The 20,024-nt window shown below is 40.9% G+C and overlaps 1 protein-coding gene across 1 annotated transcript in view; it reads right to left on the bottom strand.

Moving 5' to 3' along the window:
• CDON (cell adhesion associated, oncogene regulated) overlaps positions 1–18,948 on the bottom strand; it is an 87,565-nt gene extending 68,617 nt beyond the window's left edge. Inside the window, 2 exon segments of the mRNA XM_032472719.1 lie at positions 15,211–15,237; positions 18,568–18,948. The gene's annotated coding sequence lies outside the window, so the exon portion shown is untranslated.
• Positions 18,949–20,024: the final 1,076 nt, after the last annotated feature.

The following is a 20,024-nucleotide window of genomic DNA, read 5'->3' as shown; positions in this document are numbered from 1 at the left end:
TTCACTCGTATTAAAAAAAAAAAAAAAAAAAGCAGGTTGAAAAGAAAAAGAAGTAAGACACAAGTTTATGATTTCACTGTAAGAACCTGGACAGGAAGTCCCTTTACTTTGCATTCAGGTAAAGAAACTGCAGAAAATTCCCTGGCGAACTTTCTTGCTTTGTGAAAAGCGTCCTCCTCCATTTTCCAGTCAAATGATCTGTGAGGTTTTCACAGAATTCTGGAAACACTGTGAGAAACATGTACACAATGGAAAAGACAGGCCTTCTCATGAAAACACGGTGTTTATCTTAGAAAAGAACCATTGGTTATGGAGCAAACAGCCCTGCCAATTTGCAGACTACTTAGTTATCAGCTTTCCAAGAACTTACATTTAAAACATCTCACAGCGCCACATAATCATCTCCTTTTTCTCTTCCCAGCTTCCCTGCCAACCTGAGTAAGTACTTGAGAGGAAAAGGCCCAGATGGCAGGTGTGGGTGTTCCAAAGCGTCAGATATTATTTTGTTTATTTGAATTACATTCTTTGCTTAAGCAGCCTCAGGGTACAAATAAAACATACTACTAATTAAAATAACCAACAGCGGTACTAATAAAACATCTAAAAAGCAGCTTTTATAGAGAAACTTTTTAGGCGTTCGCCTCCTGATCTCAATCTATGGAACAACGAAGGTACACTTAAAACTAAGTGAGACATTTCCATTTCTGTTGGAGAAGGATAAGAATCCAGTTTAAGTCCGCCATCAGAGAGAGAATCCTGCTGGAGACACATGGTGTCATAAGCACGTGGGCACCAATCTCACAGATGGAGAAACATCTAGCGGGAGAAACAGCAAAGACACCACATCCAATCTGGGTAACTGTACACGGATAGTTCACGAAATTTAATCTAGAGCATTGGTTCCCAGACTTTTGGATTCCAGTAACCAGTAACATCTAAAAAGAAAACAAAACACCGCTATGTCCCCTGTTAAGACTGCCAACAATTCACCAAGTTTAAAAAAAAGAAAAATGCCATCTACTGTCATTACTGGAGCAGAACAAGATGTAGGCAAAAGAAGAACTTACAGAATACATCCAGCTGTAGGAAGGAATCACTACATGGCTTTTGGCTGGTTTTTTCTCTTTTCACTCCAGGCAAATATAAAACCTCCATTATGAACCATGCTGGTTTGAAGATCAATCTTGAGAAATGATTAATCTAAAGACTTAAGTTTTCACTGTCTTAAATTATGTTACAACAGCTCAACACCAGCATTTGGTTATAAAATAGGCTAAGTCACGTGTCCCCTAATGGAGAAATAAACACAGATATGCTGCAACTTCTCATCCTGAATGTCCACCAGTAGATCTCCCGAAAGCAGTGTTTTCCCTCTTCTCAGTACTGACAGGTTTCTGTCACTTAAAAAGACCCCACTGGTCTGTGCCATCCCTACTTTTCATTAGTAACATTCCCCTCCCCAAATAGGCCAGACTTGCAGATCTTACTGGGAAACTGTTGTTTCAGAGGCAGAAACTTTGTCCTGTGTATCCGTAATTCAGCTCAAAAGATTCCCAGTCTCTCTTCACTCTCACTGCATTCTGTTCTCAAATTTTGTTTTAAAACTTCTTTCCTTCTTCAGTAATGGCCTTGATTTTCATTTTAATCTGATTTCCCCTGGGTAAAAATTGTAGCCAAGGAGAAGTCATGCAGGGAAAATACAGAATTTGGTTTTACCTGACTCATCATACTGTTGAAAAATAACAGAACAAAACAGAACTAGGCTGATGGTCTAGATATTTATAGATCCCATAAATGTAGAAAATTTCAACCAGATCTGGATTAAACACTAGTCTGTCAGTTCCACGAGGGAAGGGAACGTGTTTTGCTCACCACCGTATATCTGACACTAACATCTTGCACAACATGAGTGCTTAATAAATGTTGATAAATGATTAAATGTATATTGAGAGAAACCCAGCAATGTTTCCTAGGAATTATATGTGACCTCAACACACTACTAATTTAATATGCTTAAAGACCTTCTAGCAAATCAAAAGAGAAATGACTGGAATGGTCTGATACTCTCAGACAGTTGTGGAAGAGAATCAGCACTGAAGTTTTACGATCTGTTCACTGAGTTTATCCATGTTTACCCCATGTTTACTTACTTTCTATTATGCAATTTTTAAAAATCAAGAGCTAATAATTATGTAATATAATTTGATAGGTACTGAGACCAAATGACTATCAAAGTACATGATGTAGTGCAAAAAAAAAAACCATAAAAATGAAAAGAGTTCAAATAATGGATGTTATCAAAAGGTCTTTTAAATCTAAGGGGAGAAAAGATACTACAGCCAACACCAGAAACACTGCTACTTTTGCTCACAAACAGAAATGACTCGGTAGTTGCGAAACATCCATCACGATCTTACACATTCTAAAGGCATAGGACCGACAGTGGGTAAATGGAAATGGTACTTTTAGGATTGTCATAAGGGTTTGTCGCTAAAACAAATACAGTGGACTCCTCATACACTTATGGAGAGATTGGCATGACAGGCTACAATATCAGGCTTTTTAGACATAGAAGCCAATTAAGTGTCCATCAACAGAGGAATGGATAAAGAAGATGTGGTACATATACACAATGGAATATAATTCAGCCATGAAAACAATGAAATTTTGCCATCTGCAACAATATGGATGGACCTGGAGGATATTATGTTCAGTGAAATAAATTAGACAAAGACAAATACTGTATGTCTTCACTTATATGTGGAATATAAAGCAAGCAAACAAATGTAACAAAACAAAACAGACTTACAGATATGGAGAACAAGCTAGTGGCTACCAGTGGGGAGGGAGGCAGGGGAGGGGCAAGATAGGTGAAGGGGATTCAGAAGTACAAACTACTAGGTACAAAAAAAAAAAAAAAAAAAGATGCAAAAAACCAGCCAACTTTTATGTTAAATTTATATGGAGTATAATCTATACAAATATGGAATCACTACGTTTAATACTTGAAACTAATATTATAAGTCAACAATACTTCAATTAAAACAAAAAGGTTTTTACATTGAAATTTTTTTAAATTTTAAAAATAAAATAAAATATCAGGGTTTTTTTAATCATACATAGTCACGTTTCCTACAGTACGATATAAACTTTTGTACAGTCAAAATCGTGTAACCAAAATTCTACCACACAGTGCTACTACCAAACAGGAAGATACCTCTCTAGGAAGCATTTCAAGCATACTTGAAGAGCACTGGCCAAATTAACTGGGTCAAACCACAAAGAGTTTTATAAACTTCCCTAGAACCATCAAGTCAATCTGTCTCACATCTTGTCAATACTTCTTTTTCTTAAAGTCCTGAATTTGGTACATAAATACCTAAGGAAAAGCAAGTATGTTTTTTAAGCAATCTGCCACAATGCTAATTTGATTTATACATACAGGTCAGGTAGATTAGTCACTCCCTGTCCATATCAGGCAATATCAACTTGCTCATTTATTTGCATAAATAAATAAGTTGGTTGTTAGGATAACTAATCATAAAATTAGGATTTTTAATATATTGTACAAGGACTTAAATCAGAGCTGCCAGGGAAAGATTCAACTGTTTTAGTCAGTAGACCTTTCTGCCTGTGCGCAAGAGAGCAATGATGTATCCCCAGTGGTCATCCTGGGTCACTTGGAAATGATTTGGGGAAGCAGGGCTCGAAATATAGCATGAAAAATCTCACCAAAGACTTCCCTTACTCTACACCACCATTGACTCTTGCTTCCACTAGGCAGAAAATTGCTTTGTGTGGAAATATATTCATTTATATAGAAACAGATAGAAAAGCAGAAGTTGTGAATCACCTTCTAGCTCATGGCAGCAGACGTGTGCCAAACTTGAAAAGCATATGACATAACAGGTGGTGTAAGAGAAGCGTCTGCTAGGGACACACGTGTTTACAAACCTCTCACTCACTATAGATAGTTCATCAACAATCAGTAAATACTATGCATACATACACTTCACTGAATGGGTTTTTTCATTTTTTCAGTATTACATATCCCGGTGCACTTTTAAAGTGACTGGCCCATAAAATACTGGACCAGTAATTAAAAACAAGCTCTTCATTAAAAAGAAATAATGTTAAGCATGCTTAAAATCTGAAGAATCAAATCAAATAGTCCAGTGAAATATAAAATAAATAAAAGTATCTTCCTACTATTAAACTCAATGCTGACAACATGAAAAAAAAATTTTTTTAAAGACTTAAAATGTTTGAATTATATTGGTTTGTGGTTTTGCCATAATATATATATTCATTTTAGCTTTATAAGTTTGCATTTAGTTTATTTTATATATAATTAAATGAGATTAATAATAAAATTATATAATCAACATGGGGGTTTATAGGAATTCTTCCCTTTGAAAAAGTCACACATTATTCAAGTGGTCACCCCTTTCTAGCAAAATGTAGGACATGTTTATGTCAGTTAAGACATTACGTTAACTAACCAAACACAGGGCTATTTCATTGATCACACACATCTTTGCAAATCTCAACTGAGAATGGGGTTGGAATGACAGGACAAGAATGACAGTTTCAAATACTAGATTCACATTCCCCAAAATCAAAAAGGTTAAAAGAATCTTGTAACTGCTACCCAACTCCATAGCCACCAAGACCACTTCCTTCAGAAAACTCTATAAATGCAATTCAACCAAGCTTTATACACCCAGCAGGAATATCTGAAAAATCTGTGCATTTTTAGAGTTGTGGCACAATGTTCCCTGCTGCCAACATGCTCACTATTGCTACAAAAATTACTGTGCTTTCCTTGAAAACCCAGATACCGGTGATGAAAATAGTCGTTAGGCCAACCTGTGGGGTAGAAGAAACAGATGGAATTCCCAACACTACCCAAAAATATTCAAAACAACAACAACAATAAATAGACAAACATCTCCTCTGAAGCATTATTACTGTCACTGCTGATGACAGAAAAGGAGCTACAGGACAAGGAGACTGGAAAGAGGCGCCTAGAGCCCCAATGTACCAAGTTGATTCCACAGCTCCTGGGCCAGTTCACTGGATGTCCCTCCACTGCTGAACCTCAGTCTTCAGTAGTCACTTGAGGGCTTATCCTGGCCACCAAGAAACAAAATTGGGGCATGGCTGGAGCGGGGCTGACAGCACACATAACTGGCCTTTCTCCAAGTCAAATATTTGCCTCTGATGATCCTATATCTATTCTATTTCTTTCTTTCTTTTTTTGAAACAGCTCAGGAATGGCACTTTATTGGTGGTCTTTAATGCTACCTATCCTGGCTAAGTATTTATCTGCTCTGACCATATGGAAGCCCACGGGCAAAGCAGGAAATTTGGAAGAACAGACATAAGAGTCAAGCTCATTATTTAAAAAAATATATATTTATTTAAAAATAATGATGTATATATATGTGTGTGTGTGTGTATATATATATATATCACCTAACCTAACCACTCTCTCTGCTAGGAGCCATGTCCTAACCAACTCAAGCACATACAATCAACTCTAGCTTATTCCCACACTTACAGCCTCGTAAAGTTGAATCCCTACTCATTTGATTTTGATTTGACAGTCTGCAATGCAGCGACATCACAGTACTGTTTTGTCAACTGTAAGCCCTCCTCCCATAGATAACATACCAGAGTGGCAAGAGCAACTGCTCACATTCCAGGAGCACCTACCAAGCGCCAGTCACTGTGAGGAGTCAGTGAGGAGGTCCAGAGCCTGATGAGCCACCGTTCCCATTATACAGACAAGGACACTAAAGCACACAGAGGCCGTGTCACTAGAAGGCAATGGAGTCTGGCTCTGACCCGGGGCACCCTGACTCCAGAGTTTACCCGAGTCTAAACCTGTCTGACCCGCTGCCTGAAAACTCCCAGGTTAAGAAAATTCCATTTACAGAAAGCTAATTCATTCTCAAGTCAATGACTTCACTGATCTGGAAATTCCACACGCTCAATTTACTTCAAATAAGGGGGAGAGGGTTCTTCCTCTACCCGTTTTCTACTAAACAGCATATGAAGGATGAAAAACAAGAAATGATCTTCTCTGGTTGGACGCAGCACCATGTGGAGACTAATGATTTAACGTGCTGCCAAGAACAACTGGCACTTTCCAGTCACACACACAATCTATCTGCTGGTAAGGAGACAAGGCACAAATGATACAGCAAAGGTCAACTGCAACACTCGAAGGCCCAGATATGCCATTACAAGTGTCCAAATCATTGCTGCATAGTGAGAGAGCAAGGGGTTGAAACTGCCTTAGGTGAAAGCCAAAACTTGCAAATAACTCAACCTCATTAGAAAATAAAGAGGAAAATTCCTTACAAGTTAAAAATTCCACTAAAGAATACATAACATCAAAGAAAAACATGTTAAGAAAGATGTCAAGATAAGAAGCAAGATCTCTAAAATTTCAAGAATTTAATCATGTAGAAGCCAAATTAATCTGCTGACCCAAAAATAGGATTTTAAAGCCACTTAACTATAACCTAAAAAATAACACACAAATTAATACATATTAACCACTACAAATAAAACTACAGTACAGACTTGGCTTAGACTTGGCAATTAGAGATCTCAACAAGTATTCATTCTTGTTCTGTTTTTCTCCGTTCAAAAAAGAAAAAAAAAACCCTACAGACAAGCCTCATCAATCATTAAGAGGGCCTGGTTCTGATATTATACGAGTCCTGTCAACCTTAATCAAATTGCTTGCCAGATCGTAGATAAGTAATGACTTGCTTAGGTTAAGCAAGGCCAGAGTTTTCCTTCTGTAGTATATACATCTCCAGAGTGAAAATAAACAGCCTCACACCTCTTACTGGGAGCTGGACTGCGCTGCTACAACCCAGCCTTCACTGCAGCCCAGGAGGGGAGCAAGGTTTGCCTTTAATATCTGTTTTTCTTTCTTTCTTCTCAATCTGGTCATCAAAACTATCATTACGTATCTCATTAAACAGTTAACAACTGTTTGTGATCTGCACTGAAAGAACACAAGCGAGCTATGCTCAAATGCTGCAGCATTAACATTTCTTTTAGCCAGTACTATACAATGACATAAAACGGAAAGGAAATAGCTTACGATTGACAAATGCAATACTAGCAGAATCCCTTAAACCTGCAAAACTTGTACTCCTTTTCTAACATATCCAAGAAATGAAAAATTAAGTTTCGACATCATCTGTCATGCTCTGGACACAGGAGCATCATGGAATGAATGTGAAAAGAAAGAACAGTCGATTGATTTTATATTCATTCCACGAGCAAAGACACAAATGTAAAATGAGATTTATTTCTAAAAAGCCCCCTTTGCTATTTTCCTTACTGTGCGTATAATTGGAAAGGGCTTTCAAACTTCATTTTCAGGTGGAATATACTATTAGAGATTTTCTAAGCATCCAAGTACCTGCTCTAAAGAAATGTATTAGAAAGCAACCATTCCTGTGGCTGGTGGAGGGGGGGATGAAATGATCTCTTTAAAGAGGAAAGAGTTTAAAAATACAAGACACCTGGGAGTCAATTTTGTCTTAGGCAAATTCACGTCAATCTCTCAATATCTTCCATTAGGTCAATAGAATCTAGAATGCAGATTCCGTGGCTTACAAATGTCAAAGACAAAAACAAACAAACAAACAAACAAAAAAACCAAGCAAACAAAATCTTAGAATTTGACTATTTTATTCTATTCCTAAGCAGACAAATGTGCAAATATAACCTAAATTAAGCTTAAAAACAAAGACTACAAATGACCTCCTCTTCTACCATTAGATATTTTAAAGCTCATCCAACTTTGAACATTAAAACTCTCGTATCTGATACTAATGTTTAATCATTGTCTTCATGATTTCTGTTCTCATGAAAACTTTACTATCTCATACATTATTGTGAACAGAAAAAAAATTTGTAAAACATTCTGCAAAGTACAAAGGACTCTAAAATTATTTAAGAAATGATCGCCCTCAGAAAGAAGCTAGGAGAAAATTATTCTGTATATGGAAGAAAAAGAACCACAAGACAGGGGTTGTAACTGTTGAAGGGGCAAGTCCTCAGCCAGGACTCAGTGAGCACGGGGAGGATCCTGGTCCCTGGCGTGCCTGTCAGCGCCCGCAACGCCAGGCCGGACAGGGCTTTCCTTCCCAGCCCTCTGGAGGCACCATTCTGAAAGTCTGCAGGGCTCTCAGACAAGGGCCCTGCTTTGCCAAAGCAACATTTCATTCCTTCGTCACCATGTTACTGTTACATTGCCCAAGTAAACCCGCGGACCTTCTAGGTGAATCAGGCACAAAAGATGCTAGCATTTCTCAGTGAATTAGACTTTTACAAGCAAATGGGGACTCTGTCTTTCTACAATATGTCAAGTGAGAAGATTTTTTTTTCCAGAAAACTCGCATTTCAACATGAAGGGGGAAAAAAATTCTTAATAGCACGAATGAAAAACACAAAACTCAGTTTCTCATTCTTGGTCATTGAAGGCCTCGGGAGTTTAATCTGCAGTGCCTGGTCCATGACCAGCTGACATCCATAATGACAAGAGATTTGTACAATAAGGAGTGGAGAGGAAGCATGGATCTGATCAAGTGTTAAAATCTTTGTTCCACAGGGCTGACCATTTCCTTATCTTTCCCCTAACAATCTACCTATCTGGAAGAGAAATCCCAAAAGTAACACGTGGACAATTTTTCTTTAAGATAATTTGTTATTTTCCTGTGGGACGGGATACAGCCTGGACTTACAAAGCTCACATTTAGAAACCCACTATGGTAGGGAGCTACAAGACTCTTGTTAACATTAGTAACATGTGTATCTAGTCAAATCCCTGAGCTAAAATTTATTTGATGCTGCAAAAAAACCCCGAATATCAAATCTCTGCACAAGCTGTATTCTATGATTAAAAACCCCACCGCGGCTGCTGTCACAGAGACAAATGTGAAATTATTTTAAGACCTAACCACTGTGACAATAGCTCTTTTAAAACGCATCCTTAAACACAAAAGAAATAACCAATAATGACAATTTTGTTTGCTAACCTAATAGGAGACCGCAGTTAACAACTCATCTTAGAATGACTCAAAATTGGCTTTAGTTAGCCATGGGATTAAAAAAAAAAACATCAGCTCTAAAATGTATGATGAAAATTATATGAAAGAGCTTACACAGTTCTACAGTCAAAACATAAATAACTTAATGACTAGAGCTTAGATTTAGGAACTCAGGGTAGAAGTCTGATGTTTGTTTTTGTTTTAATCTCAAAAAAGACTCAGCCATAAGTGTGCCTAGTATTCAACAAATAGAAACCAAAAGAACCAACTCAGAGATTAGAACCGTTCTAATCAGATCATAATACGACTTGAAAATACATTCTTAAGAAGAAGTATATATTTAAAATTAGGTCTAAAATGTCTTTAACCCATCAGTACTATAATCCTCCTTACTGGAGAACAAAACCTGTTCATTTCATTTTGGAAGAACATTTAATGTTTAATGGAAGGAACAATAAAATGACGTTGTTTTAAAAAGTGATCACAGTAAGAAAGATGAGCCCACAACATAAATTACGGGCACAACATAATGGTAAAACTAGTGTCGGTCTATTCAGGAGTTTTAATAATCTATTAAGAACTATAAAAATATCTTCTTGGGGTTTAGCAGCCCCAAGATCTATTGGAATTACTGCTCAGATGCAGGGAACTCTGGTGTATGAGTTGTCACTAATTTCACAAGAGTGAACAGGGTAAACTGCCCAGGAGGAAACACTAGATTCAATCAAATGACATCACTTTCCTGGTGTTTATAAAGAGGAATAAATAGCACCTTTCTTATAAAAACTACAATCACACTCATAACCACAATCAGGCATTCATTCACTCTCACAAGACCGTTTTAATAGCTAATTGTCAAACTTTCTGAATATATTGCAAGCTATGGAACATCAAGCCAGATAATGAAGTTTAACTTCACTCCAAAGATGAGCATTCCTCGTACCCACTCTCCTAGTCACCAACCTGAGAGGAAGTTTAAACTACTGAAATAGCAGTGAGTGATAAAACAGTATGTCCGTTCCAGCTGAAACCATGTTCACGCCCTAATTCTTATTGCCTCTTATTCACTGTGTTATTTTGTTGTACACACGCCCTGGGGCCAAAACCATGAAAACAAGCCAAAATAAATGGGCAAGAAAAATCTTATCCCTAGCTTATGATGCTGTTTTTTTTTTCATTGGGATACAAGAGGCTGCCAAATTCTGATGTCACTACAGTAATTTCATGGCCTGAGAAAAGCATTTTGTCCGTTAGACATTCATCCTCCTTGCCAATTTCACCTCCAGGTAGTGTGCACACTCACTGAACAGTCATCAAATTATAGTAAAATAGAAAATGCTAATTACTTTTACTCTGATACCTAAAAAGCCAGTAACTGTCAGAAATTTCCCTGGCAAGAGACAGAGTGCAGAATGAACTTTTTACAGGAAAACTCCTGTAATACTGAGTATTTGAAAAACAGACAAAACATGACATCAGCTCTCTGGACACAAAGTAATGTTGCACATAACTAAAATATACATTTTAAATACGTAAAATGTTTGGCAAGCATTCCAGTAATAATGACAGTGGATGTCCCAGTATCTTCAATATTTATTATGTTTTCTTTATCTAAAGCTTACTTTAATCTTCATCACTTGAAGATGTGGTCTATCTGAACTCGACATGCAGAGTTACTGATCTCACTGGATTTAGAGAAGAATTGTGTGTTGAAATCATCCATGGGTCTAGAAGTGACAGCTCACCAAGTTGCTATTCAGTGTGGTCCACCCAGCGTCATCAACATCATTTGGAATCTTGTTAGAAAGGGATAGTCTTGGGATTCGCCCCAGACTTTACCAACTCAGAATCTGCATTTTAACATCCCTCCCTGCCAAGAAACTCAAACGCACATTAAAGTTCGAGAGGTGCTGCTTTAGGACTCGGATACATTCGGGACATCTGGGTGTCGTATTTGTAAGGCAGTGCAAGGAGAGGGGTGAGAGGGATGACTGCATGTAGGGGAAAATCACATCATCCTTCGGGAGTAAGAAAACGATGAGACAGGCGTGTACACAGTGACGACAGTATCAGCGTGAACACGAGAGACGTGTTCACTGCCTGCAAGAGACAAAGGACAAGGTGTAGTCAAGGAAGTTTAATTTATAAATTAGGCACAGAAAGAGATTAATAATAACCAACAATAAAACAATTTTAATATGCTGTAATAAAAGTTGTATGAATGTGGTCTCCCTCTGTCTCAAAATATCTTCTTGTACTGTAATCATCCTTCTCACAATGACGATGATGAGATGAAGTGAGGGGACGGATGCAGGCATTGCGATGTAGCGATAGGCTAGTGCTGACCTGACGATGCGTCAGAGGGAGGACCATCCGCTCAGGGTGATCCTGGATCGTGGAGCCGTGATGACATGGACAGCTGGATATCAGGAACAGAACCACATTGAGGGTTTGAGGATCTTGGGGGGGATGGCCCGCGATTTCATCACACTACTCAGAACGATGCACAACTTAAAACGTACAAATTGTTTCTTTCTGGGATTTTCCATTCAGTATTTTTGGATTGCGGTTGACCCGGGTAAATGAAACTGCAGCAAGTGAAACCTGAGGTGTGGCGGGTGGCACTGTAGGTGGTGCTCAAGGAGCACAGCTCCCCCACCAGACCCTGCTTCGTGCAGTCCTACAGCAAAGGCCCTCAGAGGTCGCGTGATCCTGCGTCTCACCCAAGGCAGAGACTCTTTCCACACTGTCTTCTGCAAAGGCCACTAGAACATATCAAGGCATAAGGAGCTCATGCCCCTTCGAGAGAGCGTTTTTCACAGGGCAGCTTTATTTGTCAACAGTTCTTCCTTCTTTTGAAATAAAATCTGCATCTTTTGAGTGCCCCTACGGGACAAAAGATGAATGGTATATCACTACTTCAACACTCTCTACCCTCATTAAAATCTTGGCCACTGGTGCTCTGATTTAAGAGAAAAGGGGGCAACCTGCCCCTCTGGAGTCCAGAGGATCCCATCCCTACACTCGGCTTATGTGAAGAATGACCTAATGTCCAGGAGCTATGAATAATGAAATTTAATAAAATTAAAAATGCTGAAAAAGACAATGCCTGCGGAGAGAGAAGTGGGCTATGTCCAACCAGAACATCCAGAAAATCCCTCATCAACATTTCCAAGAACAGAAATGCAAGCTATTGGGGGAAGGGTATACAGCTCGGTGGCAGAGTGCATGCTTGGTATGCACAAGGATCAATCCCCAATATCTCCATTAAAAATAAACAAACAAATAAAACCTAATTACCTCCCCCTAAAAAAAATTAGTAAAGAAAAAAAAAAACAAAACTAGACCCAAAAAGTCAGAGAAGGGAGAAGGGAGAAGGAGACGAAGAAGAAGAAGAAGAAATATAAGCTATTAATCTCAACCACAACCCCCTTCAAAATAAAATTTTAAAAAGCCAAACAGCACTTCTGGTTCATCGACATCATCTTGTATTCTTGTTTCACTGTTTGGTGAAATAAGTTTTATTCTGTATATTAGGGAATCCCAACAATACAAACAGAAATTTCAAACATATAGGCATAGCCTGACAGCAACTGTTAAGAAGGTTAGTTGCCAAAATTCTTCCTGATTTAAGTGTGAGGTCTTCAAAATTTTCCTGTAGTATAACATCCTTGCTCCATTTTCTTCCATTATTGATGGATTTTTCTTTTTCCAAGACAGCATTGTACTGTTTCGTTTTCTTCTAGAATATGGCACTAATGCTGGGCTAGTGGTTACTTCTGTTCAATTCTAAGTATTGCTTATGGCATTAAATCCTAAGCACGGAGGATATAAACTACCTTAGATGTTCTTCTCTGTTTTGAGGCTCCCTCCCTTCCTTTCTAAACACACACAAAATGAACGTGGTTATCAAAAGATTTGCTTTATGGAATTGTGACTGCAGGTGATTATATTACCTGCAGCCCAACTTTGTGTATAAAAATAAGGTCATGGCTTTTTCTCTAAGACAGTGACTGGGATCTGATTTGCTAACAATTTCGGAAGAAGTGTTGTTATTTTCTGGTTTTCCCAATGACTACACACCTAATGGGCCAATAAAATGAACCCTTATGAATTTCAAAACATGTAAAAGATGCTAAAACAATTTAAAAAGCATGAATTACGCCCGTGCACAGTAACAGAGATGGATCTCAGACATGTGCAAGTGACCAGTGCAAGAAACCAGATACAAAAGAGAACTTAGTGTGCAAGTCCATTTTTATAACATTCAGGAAGAAGCAAAATTCACGTATGGTAAGAGTTGTCAGAATCGTTCTCTACTGGGGGTGGTGCGGTCTGGGAAGGGGCACCAGGGAGCCTTCCAATGACAGAAATGTTCTGCATCTTGGTCTGGGTTATCACACATACGTGCATATATAAAAGTTCATCTGGCTATTCGTGGAGTACACATTAACTGGACACTTGCGTACATTTTTATATTATACCTCAATTGGAAGAAAAAATGCAATACATTGTTTCCCAGTGTCTTTTAAGTTTCGATTGCAGAATGAAGGAAACTGTAACACACTGAAAACTACAGCCGCTACACGCACCCACACTACTACTAACTTCTGAGAATTCCTCATTACTTCATCTTCAAAGGAAATCACTTCTGGATCAAAGTTATCTGACTAACATGTACAGGACGAGTTACTTAAAATAGCAGCAGCTAACATTCATAGAGGTTTGACTAGATGCCAAGCGCTTTACTTTCATTATCTCATGTAATCCCCACAACAGTGGTAACTGATACTATTGTTATTATCCCCATTTCACGGATGAGGAAACCAAGGCTTAGGTCAAGATCACTGCCCCAGCTCACAAAAATAAAAAGCGATCAGCTAGTCTATGACAAGAATAGCTGAAAAGCAGCTGTATGTCAGCTTCTTAATTCTGTTTATATTAAGCAACATAAAAATATGGCAACAAAATGTAAGCAGAATATATCTAACTACAGTAGCATAACCTGTGTATTTATCCCCTCTCAAGTAAGATATGAGGAACTTCAGAATCCCTTAATTCTATGATTAAAAGGCTCATCCCTGGTTCACAAGAACTGAAGTCCTAACTCACATTCCAACTGATATGCAGCAGAACAAAGTGTGCTTTGGGGTAGTTTTTTATTATCTCTGGCCATCAAAATACATCACACAGCAAACTGCCTGAACAACTGTGAACCAAGACGGGCTCAATGCTAACCTTAGTGTTTACACCCATTCATTTCGGAGTCCTTTCCATTTGGCCATACTAGTAGGAGGTAAGCCCAGGATGAAGGTGGGGGAAAAATTAAACATATTCTCTAACAGGCTTCTTTATTTTCTAAACACTAAGTATTGCGAGGAGAATTTGGTAGACAGCTACATGGAAATAGGATGGAAAGAACTGTGACACACAACATGCTCTTAATTGGGAACAAAATATATCAAATTAACCATCAGATAGGCTACTGCATTCTGCACTAGTTAAAAACGACAAGCACTGGAATTCACAATCATTTTTAACTATTCCCGGAAGATGCAAATTGATTAACTACACTATCCAAGATTCAGAACTGCTCCTCCTTGAAAGAGTACACAAGAAACAAGCTGGGCTAATAGTCTGAAAAATCTTGTATCCAAAAATTATTTGGGGGCAGGGGAGGAGGGGCGGGGGAAGGAGGACACACTGATGTTTCTCAAAAATTCTGCTCCGAAGATTTTACAGAATATTTTTGGTAGATATATTTTCATTTACTTGTGGCTGCTGGCAAGTCTGCAAAGCGATGCCTTAAAAAATAGCAGCGACAGGAAAAAAAAAATCCTTTAAAAAGACAGCAGGAAAGAGAGATATACCCTAAATGAATTTAAATTCTGTAACAATAATGTCACAAAAACACAATTAAAAAATCACATAAAAGCAAAAGAGCAAATTCAAATATGCCTACTCCAACAAGTATTTCATCTCTGCAAAATAATCTGCTTCACAGAAAAGTCTGATTTTGCTCTCGGCTTGAAAAAGTTATTATAACAATCAAGCAGCTCTTGCAGGCAAGACCAAACTGTAACACAATTTTACATATTTATCAAAAGATCATTCAGAGAAAACTTACCCAGTCTGCAACGTGTATTAGCTTGTGCTTCGGAGGGAAAGCAGAAAAGTGACTTTTGGTACTTGCAGTGGTGTTCACTTCGGGGGAAAGACACATCACCCCAGCCGTGCTTGTAATTAAGTCCTGACTAGCAGGTTGGGCTTTTCTCTTACAAGATAAGCTGTTAAGTCATGCCTTGATTTTAGATCTGCTAACATATGGAGTCTTCTAATGTAGCCTCTCTCCGCCCCCCGCCCGCCACCCGCCCATCTCCACTCCGCTCAGCTCCCTCTGCACACACACACATACACACATACAAAAAAGGCACTGCAGGGCAGAAATTCCTCAGGTGCTCGCTAATGGAATTCCCAGGGTCTTGGAGCCGCTTCGGGGATCAAGAGATCTCATCGCCCCTGCTGGGGTAAGGAGCAGCAAGTCTGTTCCATTTAATCAAATACAGAATGAATTTTCAGCTCTATTCACTAGCTTGTCTCCAGGGCTCTCAAAAGGCACCAGGCAGCTAGAATCACACACATGTGGCTCTTTTAGGCAAGTATAATTAGTTTGATTTTAAAAAGCCACATTAATAATATCACCTCAGGACCATTATTCAGGGGACAGATGACAATGATACTGTATGTTTTAAGCCTGACAATGGGGAAAAGAGCACAAACAATGAGGGAAAACTTGAAGGATTAAAAAAAGAAAAAAAACCAACAAACCAGTTTTCATTTAATTGTAATCCTATTTTTTAAAGTGACATTAAGTATGTTCCATATACCATCTCTTAACTCAATTGCAAAGAATTAAGTAAAGCCCTCCCCCCCACTGTCTTGAAAGTGAATTAGTACCATATACGCAACAAAAATTCATAAGCAGAATGTTTATAAATCAGTGACATGTTTGCATACAATATAAAAATTTAAATAAAAACAATAAAACCTTCTCTAATTCAAGTTAACAAAATTTCTTGAAAAAAGCACCAAAAACCACTGTCAAGCCAAGTCCTTCAAAGCAATCTATACAGCAACCAGACTGCAAATTCCCTTTCTAATCTAATTAATTTCTATTAAGTAGCAAGATCATATACCTAAAGACCACCTGGCAGAAAACTCAGCTTCTCTTCTGATGTTTTGCCTTATTTACACTCCTTCACAGTACAAATGCTTATAACAAGGCAATGGCTAACGTAACGATGTGTTAAAAATAACAAATTTTTCACTTAATTATTTTCAATTTTCCTATCTCCAGCCTGATTTCACTAAGATAATGTTTGGCTACTGAAATCATTTCTCCAGGATCTCACTAAGAAACAACACCGATTTTGGTCTAAATGCCTGCATAAGAAACATTTCTAGAGAAGAAAAATTTTACTTCAACTTATATTTTGACAAAGCCATAAACAAAATCATCTAGAAAGTCATGAACGCCTAAGGGCAAAAAGTGGAAAAATAAGAAGAAAGCACAAGAACTAGCCAACAAATTTTACCTGATCTCTTTAGAGCACAGCCCTATGACAGGAGTTCCTATTCCAACAGCAACACTTCATCTTTATATATACCTTGCAGATGGGGATGGGAGAGGGGGAGGCGGGGGAGGCGGGGTCCTATCTTAAAGTGAACTTAATTCCTTTCATGCAAAGTCAAACCACCTGCAAAGAGGGCGAGGAGTAAGATTGATTTAGAAGCCAACCTACACAAGCTGGATGGGTCTGCTCCAAGTCCTAAGGGTTCTTTCTACTTCCCCGCCTGAGAGTCAGAGCTGTTTAAGTACTTTCCACAGAAGGGGAGGTTGATGAGAACCACGGCAATCAATCAAAGCATCCCAAGTGAGTTACTACACAAACAATAGCACAGTACCTCTAGTAACTGATGTTCCTGGTTGACTAAACTATTCAAACAAAGACAGATTTTCCAAAAACTATATCCGAGTTTTTGCATGCAAGTTAAACAATATACACTTGTGTGTGTGTTTTTTTAATAGAAATATAAATGTTTCTGCTCTACGCACTGCCAAACACACACCCAGGGCACGTCTTTACAAAATGAAACAGGTTTTCTCCATCCTTCTCATATAACTTAAAGTATGAAGCAGTTTATTTCAACATGTGCATAACAGAAACTACAGTACTTGGTGCCTCTCTGGGTTCCTAAGAATGCTTTCTAGTTAAGCACTAAATCAAATTTTCCAGAAATTTTCTGGAGTTTTCTTTTATCTTCTATTAAAAGTTGAACTACCCCACATTTTCAGCTAAAAGAGACTACACCCCAAAATGAGCTATAAAATGTAACAGAACGTTTAAACTTGTACTGAGAATAAACTCATTTCATTCTCCAGGCCCCTCCCCACCCTATCCTAGCAGGCACTGTCCACTAGGTATGCCAAGTGTCAGCTGGGGAGTCTGAGGGCTGTGGCATCAGTGAGGCACAGAATCAGAACTGGCCTCTTTCATCTTTCCTGGCCATTGGTCTGAGAATAAATCTCGTTACCTTTTAATCCAATCTTCTGTTTCTCAAGGTGTCTGATTTAAGACACAGAGGTTCTGTTAATGAGGTTCCCTAAATTCTAGATCTCAGCTAAAAAACAGCCTGCCCCTTAACGCACCTGCCACCCTCTGGAGTCCGGACTGGGAAAGGCAGGCATTCTAGAGAAAGCTCCTTTTGGAGAGCCTTCCACCTGATTTGGTGGGGTTAGGGAGAACAATGAAGGGAAGGGCGAGAGAGCCTCTCTAACCCCCTCGGTGATTTATTACTGAAATTCCTAGATGTGGAGAGAATGCAACAAAGGTCTGGAAGCTGCAGAGTGAAATAAATAGCGAGCTGTAATGTATTTAGCAAATGATAATGCAGTCCACAGAGAGCTTTACAGAGGGGAAGGGAAAATACGCTCCCTGGGGCTGGGAAGAAACTGAGTCTGTGAAGGCAGAGAAAGATACATTGTGCAGAAAATTTCTCTTGATTCTCCCTACACATAAATCACTGTCTCTCGCGGGCGCTCCGAGGGGATGGAGGCTGAGAGAGGCGAGGGACCTCGCTCCCTTGGGAAAACGTGCTGGCGCCCCTTGCTCCCCGCTATGCTGCATCTCACCTGCTCTGGCGGATCATCGTCAAAGAGATTTAATCGTGTCACTGACACCTCACCCTGCCTCCTCCCACGAGGTGCCTCAGAGTCCCCAAGGACGCGGGACCTCGGGCTCCCCGCTGCGCATCCGTCAGCTGCCCTTCCCAGAGCCCGCTCGTAGCCTGGACCCCCATGCCCTCCGGGGCACGCCGGCCTGCCCGCCCCCGGACTTCGCGCTCGCAAGCCTCGTGGCCCCCAAGCGCGGTGTCCCCTGGCCACCCCTCCCTCCGACCCTGCGGTGGGACCCCACCCCCGCACCTCTCAGCGGGGCTGGCCAAGCCCCCAGACCTCCTGCGCGGCAGCCGGCTCCGAAAGCCACCCCCAGGTCATCCCCTGCGCGCTGGCGGCGGCTACGGCGGCGGCAGCGGCTGCGATCCGAACGGGCCCCTCCATGCACCGGCCAGGGCAGCAGGAGGGCGCGGCGCCTCGCACGCCGGGGCGGGGGCGCGGGGGCGGGCGGCGCAGGGTCCCCGTCTCCTCACACGGAGCCGCGCTAGCCGGGCGCCGGGAACTCAGGGGAGGGGAGGCGGGGGGTGGGGGGGCGGAGTCACCGGCGCGCGCCCCCGCAGCCGCGCTCCTCCCCGCCGAGGCGCGCGGGCGCGTAACCCGGCGGGCGCTGGGCCAGGGCGGAGCACGCGAGGAGCGGGAGGAGGGGACCGCGCCGCGGAAGCCGCAGCTCCGCGACGGCCCGCGCCGCGCCGGAGGGTGCGCGCGCAGCCTGCCAGATCAGCGGCGGGGGGATGGGCCGTACCAAGGTGCGCGGGGGTGGGGGGAGCTCCGTGCAGAACCCTCTCCTAGTCCCCCTCCTGTAGGCTCTGCAAGAGAGCCCGCCAAGGCAAGGAGAGGAAGTCTCCGCTTTGGCTTAGGATAGGTGAGGGGGAGCTGACTTGGCAGTTCCCGGAGGTTCCCGTAGTGCCTGCACTCACTTTCCCCTCACCCTTCCTGCCCCGGGAGAGGCGGCATTTCGGGCCGGCCCACTACTGGTCCGCACGTTCCCCTGTTTCCCCGCCCCGATCCCGCCCCCCTCCTCTCCGCCTAAGTCGTCTGCAGAGCCGGCCAGTCCATCCCTTCTCTTGGCTCTTACCTAGTGTCTGCCTTATGGTTCCAGCTTCCCGTCGCTTTTGGTTCCTTCGCCTTTTCACCACTTTCAATGTTTAGATTCTTAGGTCATTTTATCTGATTCCCCACCCTGCCCGCCCTGCATTCATTTACACTCAGGCAGGTAACATTTCTCAGAGACTAGGAGAGGCTCAGTGTCGCCTGGTGCAGCCAGGATGGCCTTTGGTCCCAGAGTCTTCCCAACTCGTCCTTTGGACGTGCCCCAAGTGACCTGATCTCACTGAACTTTAGTTGTTCAAACAGAAAAAGGGAAAAATAATCTATTTAAAAGGTTGTTGTGAAGCATAAATACGCTACTTAGTGGAAAGCACCTGCCACTGCGTGGACGTTTGAGGACTTCTTCTCCCTCTTCCTCTTCCTCTTCCTCTCCTCTTCCTCTTCCTCTCCTCTTCCTCCTTCTCCTACCGCAGCATTCTACTACAGACACCTCCAGGTTCCTCTCTTGGGGCCCCACTGATTCTGGGTACCCCCAAAATCTCCCAGTGCCATTTGAATATCACCATACCTATGGTCACTCATAATTGGACCTAAGAAATAATCACCATGTTTGAAGATATTGATTACTCTCTTGTTGCCTTGTCTGTAAAGTGGAGAAT

Source organism: Camelus ferus, chromosome 33 (genome assembly GCF_009834535.1).
Source record: "Camelus ferus isolate YT-003-E chromosome 33, BCGSAC_Cfer_1.0, whole genome shotgun sequence".
In the NCBI taxonomy this organism is placed as follows: domain Eukaryota; kingdom Metazoa; phylum Chordata; class Mammalia; order Artiodactyla; family Camelidae; genus Camelus; species Camelus ferus.
Note: the sequence above shows the minus strand (reverse complement) of the source record. Positions and strands in the feature narration are given on the sequence as shown.